A 6,000-nucleotide genomic window follows, 5' to 3' on the forward strand; every position below is an offset into this window, starting at 1 on the left:
CGGCAAACGTTTTACAAATCAAGCTTTTCAAGTTTGTGTAATTTCGTAAAATTATTGAGTTCATACGTAGATTTGACCACACTTTAAAAGCTTAAATTAGTAACTATTTGAACAGATGATAATAATAATAGCAACAAATGATTGGAACAAACCAAACAACTAAAACAAACAAAGTAAGTTTACACGTTAAAAAAGCGTAATATTCAATAAGAAAGGATCTCTGACTGACTGCTCAGGTTCGGGATATTTGGACTTCCAGGCAAAACATCGACGACCTCAAAAAGCGGACAAACACTCAAGTCCTTAATATCAATTTTACTACTACTATCGACGACCTCCTGCACGGACAATTAATTAAGAAGATTGTAATGACTGATCATCCTGGTAATGTTTGGTTGAAACAAGACTTTATTCAATTTTTATCATGACATCTATATATATACGACTTGTGTCTGTCTGTCTGTCTGTCTGTCTGTGTGTGTGTGTGTGTGTGTGTGTGTGTGTGTGTGTGTGTCCGCGATGCCAAGCCAAAGTTCTCGGTGGAACTTTTTCAAATTTGGAGACCGTATTCAGCTACACCCCGGACACAACCTCATCGAGGAGATATTTCAACACGTGCTCTCGGCGCGCAGCGCTGAAACGATTTTGGTTTTTCTCTGTTTTTCTCTGGATCTATTCCCAGTAACTCTTCCTTATCTTCTCCAGTGTTTTCAGCGTTTATCTCCCTTCCTTCGTGTGGCGTGAATCCATATTCCCGTTACTACGTTACTATTTTTAGAATGTCACGATTGCACCCGTAAGTTGTCCTTACTGTAAAAGTGAAAAGGTCGAATCAATTTATAGCCACGCGAAAAATACACTGTCATCTATCTCTATATATTTATAGATATAGATATATATACATATATATATACGGCTTCTTTGTGTGTGTGTGTGTTTGTGTGTGTGTGTGTGTGGGCAACACCTGTGGATTGTAGAGTTCTGTTTGTGATGTGGTCTGGCGGCTTTGGTGTGTCGGTATGTTCAGGCCTTCCTTCGAGAAGCCATAACAGTTATTCTCAATCCCGTTTGAGTGGACTTCGTCCTAAGGTGATTGTGGTGTTTTGGCACTCGGTTACATTTGGCGTCGTCGACAGCGATGGGACTCGACATGAAATGTTCAAGCCACTGAATCATTTTCGTGCTCTTCCCATTCCACCTGGGAGGGACCTAAGTTCATTCAAAGGGGGTCGAGTGTGACAGGGAGACTACCGTCGCCGTTCACAGCAGACTCTGCAGAGTTGTTCGCCTTGGAAGTTGTGGGCTTTCCTTGCATGTACCCGTAAGTTGTCCTTACTGTAAAAGTGCAAAGGTCGAATCTATTTATCGAAAAATCCACTGTCATCTATCTCTATATATTTATATATATATAGATAGATATATACGGCTTCTGTGTCTGTGTCTATGTGTGTGTGCGTGTGTGTGTGCGTGTGTGTGTGTGTGTGTGTGTGTGTGTGTGTGTGTGTGTGTGTGTGTGTGTGTGTGTGTGGAGGCAACACCTGTGGATTGTAGAGTTCTGTTTGTGATGGGGTCTGGCGACTTTTGTCTGTCTGTATGTTCTGGCATTTGAGAAGCCATAACAGATAATAAATTATAGGGCTTAGAAATAAGCTCTAAAATTCTCAATCCCGTTTGACAGGACTTCGCCTTCAAAGGTGATTGTGGTGAACCGCCACGCTGTCTGTCTCTGTCTCGCGATTCACTCCGGCGAAGCCGGGTATTCCTCTAGTAAACAATATGTGGTGTTTAGGATTTCTCACTCAAGCATAGTGCTTATTTTAAGCAATCCTAGCGAAAACATAACAGTGGTAGGCATGATGGCGGACTAAACAGAAATACTCATTTCAGAACACTATAACAAAAGCAAGATACAAAAACAAACCGAAAAGGGATGGGGTGGTAATAAAGAAGTTGGTAAAAAAAAAAAAAAAAAAAAAAAGGGACAACGAGAGAAAAGATATGCATGAAGGAAAAAAAAGAGGATGATGAAGACTTGGAGCGCCAATATTTGGGAAGAGTGAATCTGTAATCACCTGGTAATGTTTTCCCACCGCAGCAACGCTTTATTTTAACCCAATCATTTGGCTTTGCATTCTTATTAAAGTGCATTATAGCAGACGAAGCCAACTGCAGTTTTAGGTGCAAAAAAGTTATGTCTCGCGGCATGCACTATGGTTTTCGTCATTCCTCACAAAATGATTGATGTGTGCGGTTTGCTAAAACCAGTTTGAGCTTATAAAATGCCTGTACCGAGACAATTCACTGAAAACTTTCCAAACTCAGAATATTGATTGCAATGAGGAGAGTACGTACTCAATTCCGGGTGAAATGTATGGTTACATGGAGTTCTAATCAAATGTGATAGAATATTCCTTATTTACTATATGATGATCAAGAGTTTAAACTCAGTACTTTTCTTCCTGCGCATACGATCATGTCCACTGCCGATGTTCAAACTTTTACATACATTTAGAACAAGTGCACCCTTTCACTTTGACATTCCCGCAGTCAATAGCGTGGCTGCATTCTGTGCAGATTTTTTGTTTTTTGTTTTTTGGATGAAATATTTTTTTCAGAATGACAAAATGTCCCCACTTTGCACAGGAAGCAGCGATCGAGGCTCGTGATTTTTGGCATGTATTTCTCAGACGGGCGCAGTGGCGTGGTGGTAACTGAAGACGTCGGCCTCCTAATCGGGAGGTCGTGAGTTCGAATCCAGGTCGCTACCGCCTGGTGGGTTAAGAGCCTGGAGATTTTTCCGATCTCCCAGGTCAACTTATTTGCAGACCTGCTAGTGACTTAACCCCCTTCGTGTGTACACGCAAGCACAAGACCAAATGCGCACGGAAAAGATCATGTAATCCATGTCAGAGTTCGGTGGGTTATAGAAACACAAAAATACCCAGCATGCCTCCCCCGAAATCGGCGTATGCTGCCTGAATGGCGGGGTAAAAACGGTTATACACGTAAAAATCCACTCGTGCTAAAAACATGAGTGAACGTGGGAGTCTAAGCCCATGAACGAAGAAGAAGAAGAAGAAGGTGTGTATTTCAGATGAAGGATGCTCTTATTTCATGGATGAGATAAGGTTACTCTTATCTGCTCAGTGTCCAGCACAGGCCTGAACAGATGCCTTTTAGTGGAGCACGGACCGCAACACGGTGGCCTAGTGGTAAGGCGTCCGCCCAGTGAGCGGAAGGTCGTGGGTTCGAACCCCGGCCGGTTCATACATGACTTTAAAATTGGCAATCTAGTGGCTGCTCCGCCTGGTGTCTGGCATTATGGGGTTAGTGCTAGGACTGGTTGGTCCGGTGTCAGAATAATGTGACTGGGTGAGACATGAAGCCTGTGCTGGGACTTCTGTCTTGTGTGTGGACCGCCCTGATATCACCCTTCGTGGTGGACTGGGCGTTAAGCAAACAAACAAACAAGTGGAGCACGAACAAGATTGTAACTTCAGTCTTTCGGATTGCAGCGCAGCGCAGTGCGGTCACCTTGCACGAAAACAACCGTAAAATCACTGTCCATCAATACTATCAACAACACAGCGTTCACTGACCTTATAAAACGAGATCGAAAAACCCGCGTCCTGATGTAAAATTCATGTCTTGTGATTTTGTATGCGCTTTCTCCGTACACTCATGTTCCTCGTCACGTATTATATAAAGTGTCAAAAATCACTGTGAAGATAAGGTGTACATTGTAAGTGTAACGATCGAAGAATGAATGCGACAGCGCATGAGAAAATGCGCCATATTGCAATTTTTTCACAAAATATTATCTAATGTCATGGACTAGTAATAAGAATGCTGAGCAATTAAAAAAAAACCCGACAACAATAACAACAACAAAACACACACACACACACAAACAAACAAACAAACAAACAAACAAACAAACAAAAACCGTTTTCATTCTACATTTCTTACATTTTATAAACGTCTGGATGCACAGGGACTTGGCACCTTAGTTTGTCAGAATTCAACTCTGAAAGTACGGAATTTACAGAAACTGTGCACATGGATACAGACTTAAAAGCTAAGTTGCTTATTCAGTTTCTAAAATTTCACAAAAACATTTGGTATGTTTAAAGACATGACCCTGTTAAGTAAAAAAAAAAAAAAAAAAAAAAAAATCAAAATGTGATAATCAGTTAATCTTCAACTGCAGACGGGTTTTAGTACGTATAATTCGAAAGCGAGTTGTGCGACATATGTCACCTTTTCCAAAACGCTGTCGCAAATATCGGTCAGCCATCCCTTGACAGTGCTCTACATGTTCTCTGTGTCAGTCGTGGTACCTGAGTACGCTAGATTCACCGAGTTGCACGAGCCTCTTGGGACTTTTCGATGTTCGCATTTCCTGACCTCGGGATAGGCCTTCTGGTAGAGATTATTGGAGTGGATTGACAGCTGCAATCAAACCGACAGCAGGACAGCAAACTGATATTGTGCTGCATTATTTGTTAGTTTGGCTTCTTCTTCATTGCGCTCTCTTGAACCCGGCGTTTCCCTTTTAATCAAACTCGCAACACGCCACAGACACTCAAACAACAACTCAAAATGGGTTCCTGGGGCTTCGTCTACCAGTTTGGATGATAAAAACTCGGTAAACGTCACACTACATTGGGGTGTGCACGTTAAAGATCCCACGATTGACAAAAGGGTCTTTCCTGGCAAAATTGTATAGGCATAGATACAAAATGTCCACCAAAATACCCGTGTGACTTTGGAATCGTTTTTGGAATCAGGAACCGACAAAGAATACGATAAAATTGTTTTTAAATCGATTTCGGAAATTTAATTTTGATCATATTTTTTATATTTTTAATTTTGAGAGCTTGTTTTTAATCCAAATATAACATATTTATATGTTTTTGGAATCAGGAAATGATGTAGAATAAGATAAACGTAATTTTGGATCGCTTTATATAAAAAAAATGATTACAACTTTCAGAATTTTAATGACCAAAGTCATTAATTAATTTTTAAGCCACCAAGCTGAATTGCAATACCGAAGTCCGGCCTTCGTCGAAGATTGCTTTACAAAAATTTCAATCAATTTGATTGAAAAATGAGGGTGTGACAGTGCCGCCTCAAATTTTACAAAAGGCCGGATATGACGTCATCAAAGACATTTATCGAAAAAATGAAAAAAACCTCCGGGGATATCATTCCCAGGAACTCTCATGTCAAATTCATAAAGATCGGTCCAGTAGTTTGGTCTGAATCGCTCTACACACACACACGCACAGACACACACACATACACCACGACCCTCGTCTCGATTCCCCCTCTATGTTAAAACATTTAGTCAAAACTTGACTAAATGTAAAAACAATACAACAAATAAACAAACATTTCCGGAAAGGAGCGTTGAAAAACTCAAACTAATACATATTCGCATTAAATGACCAATTCAGACACAAAATCCACATATCTATTCTTTATAAAATTCAAATCACAGATGTAGGTCATTTCTTAGTTAAACTGGTACCTGTGACAAAAGGGCAATCTAAGCCTTTTATTAATTGGGCGAACTCGACTTCGCGAAGTCCACTTCACGATGCTCGCTGCACGAAGCTTTAGCACTGAATTGTCAGTAAAAAGACTTTGCGAACCGAGTCAAGGCGAAGTTGACTTCGGGCTTAATCAAGAAAGTTCTTCAGGGCCAGCCCAAAGTGTCCCTAAAGGTGGCCGTTTTACAACGGTGATATTAAAAAAAATCCCAAACCAAAGAGACTTTTTGTTTGTTTGTTTGTTCGCTTAACGCCCAGCCGACCACGAAGGACCATATCAGGGCGGTGCTGCTTTGACATATAACGTGCGCCACACACAAGACAGAAGTCGCAGCACAGGCTTCATGTCTCACCCAGTCACATTATTCTGACACCGGACCAACCAGTCCTAGCACTAACCCCATAATGCCAGACGCCAGGCGGAGCAGCCACTAGATTGCCA

This window comes from Littorina saxatilis, linkage group LG17 (assembly GCF_037325665.1).
Source record: "Littorina saxatilis isolate snail1 linkage group LG17, US_GU_Lsax_2.0, whole genome shotgun sequence".
Taxonomy (NCBI): Eukaryota; Metazoa; Mollusca; class Gastropoda; order Littorinimorpha; family Littorinidae; genus Littorina; species Littorina saxatilis.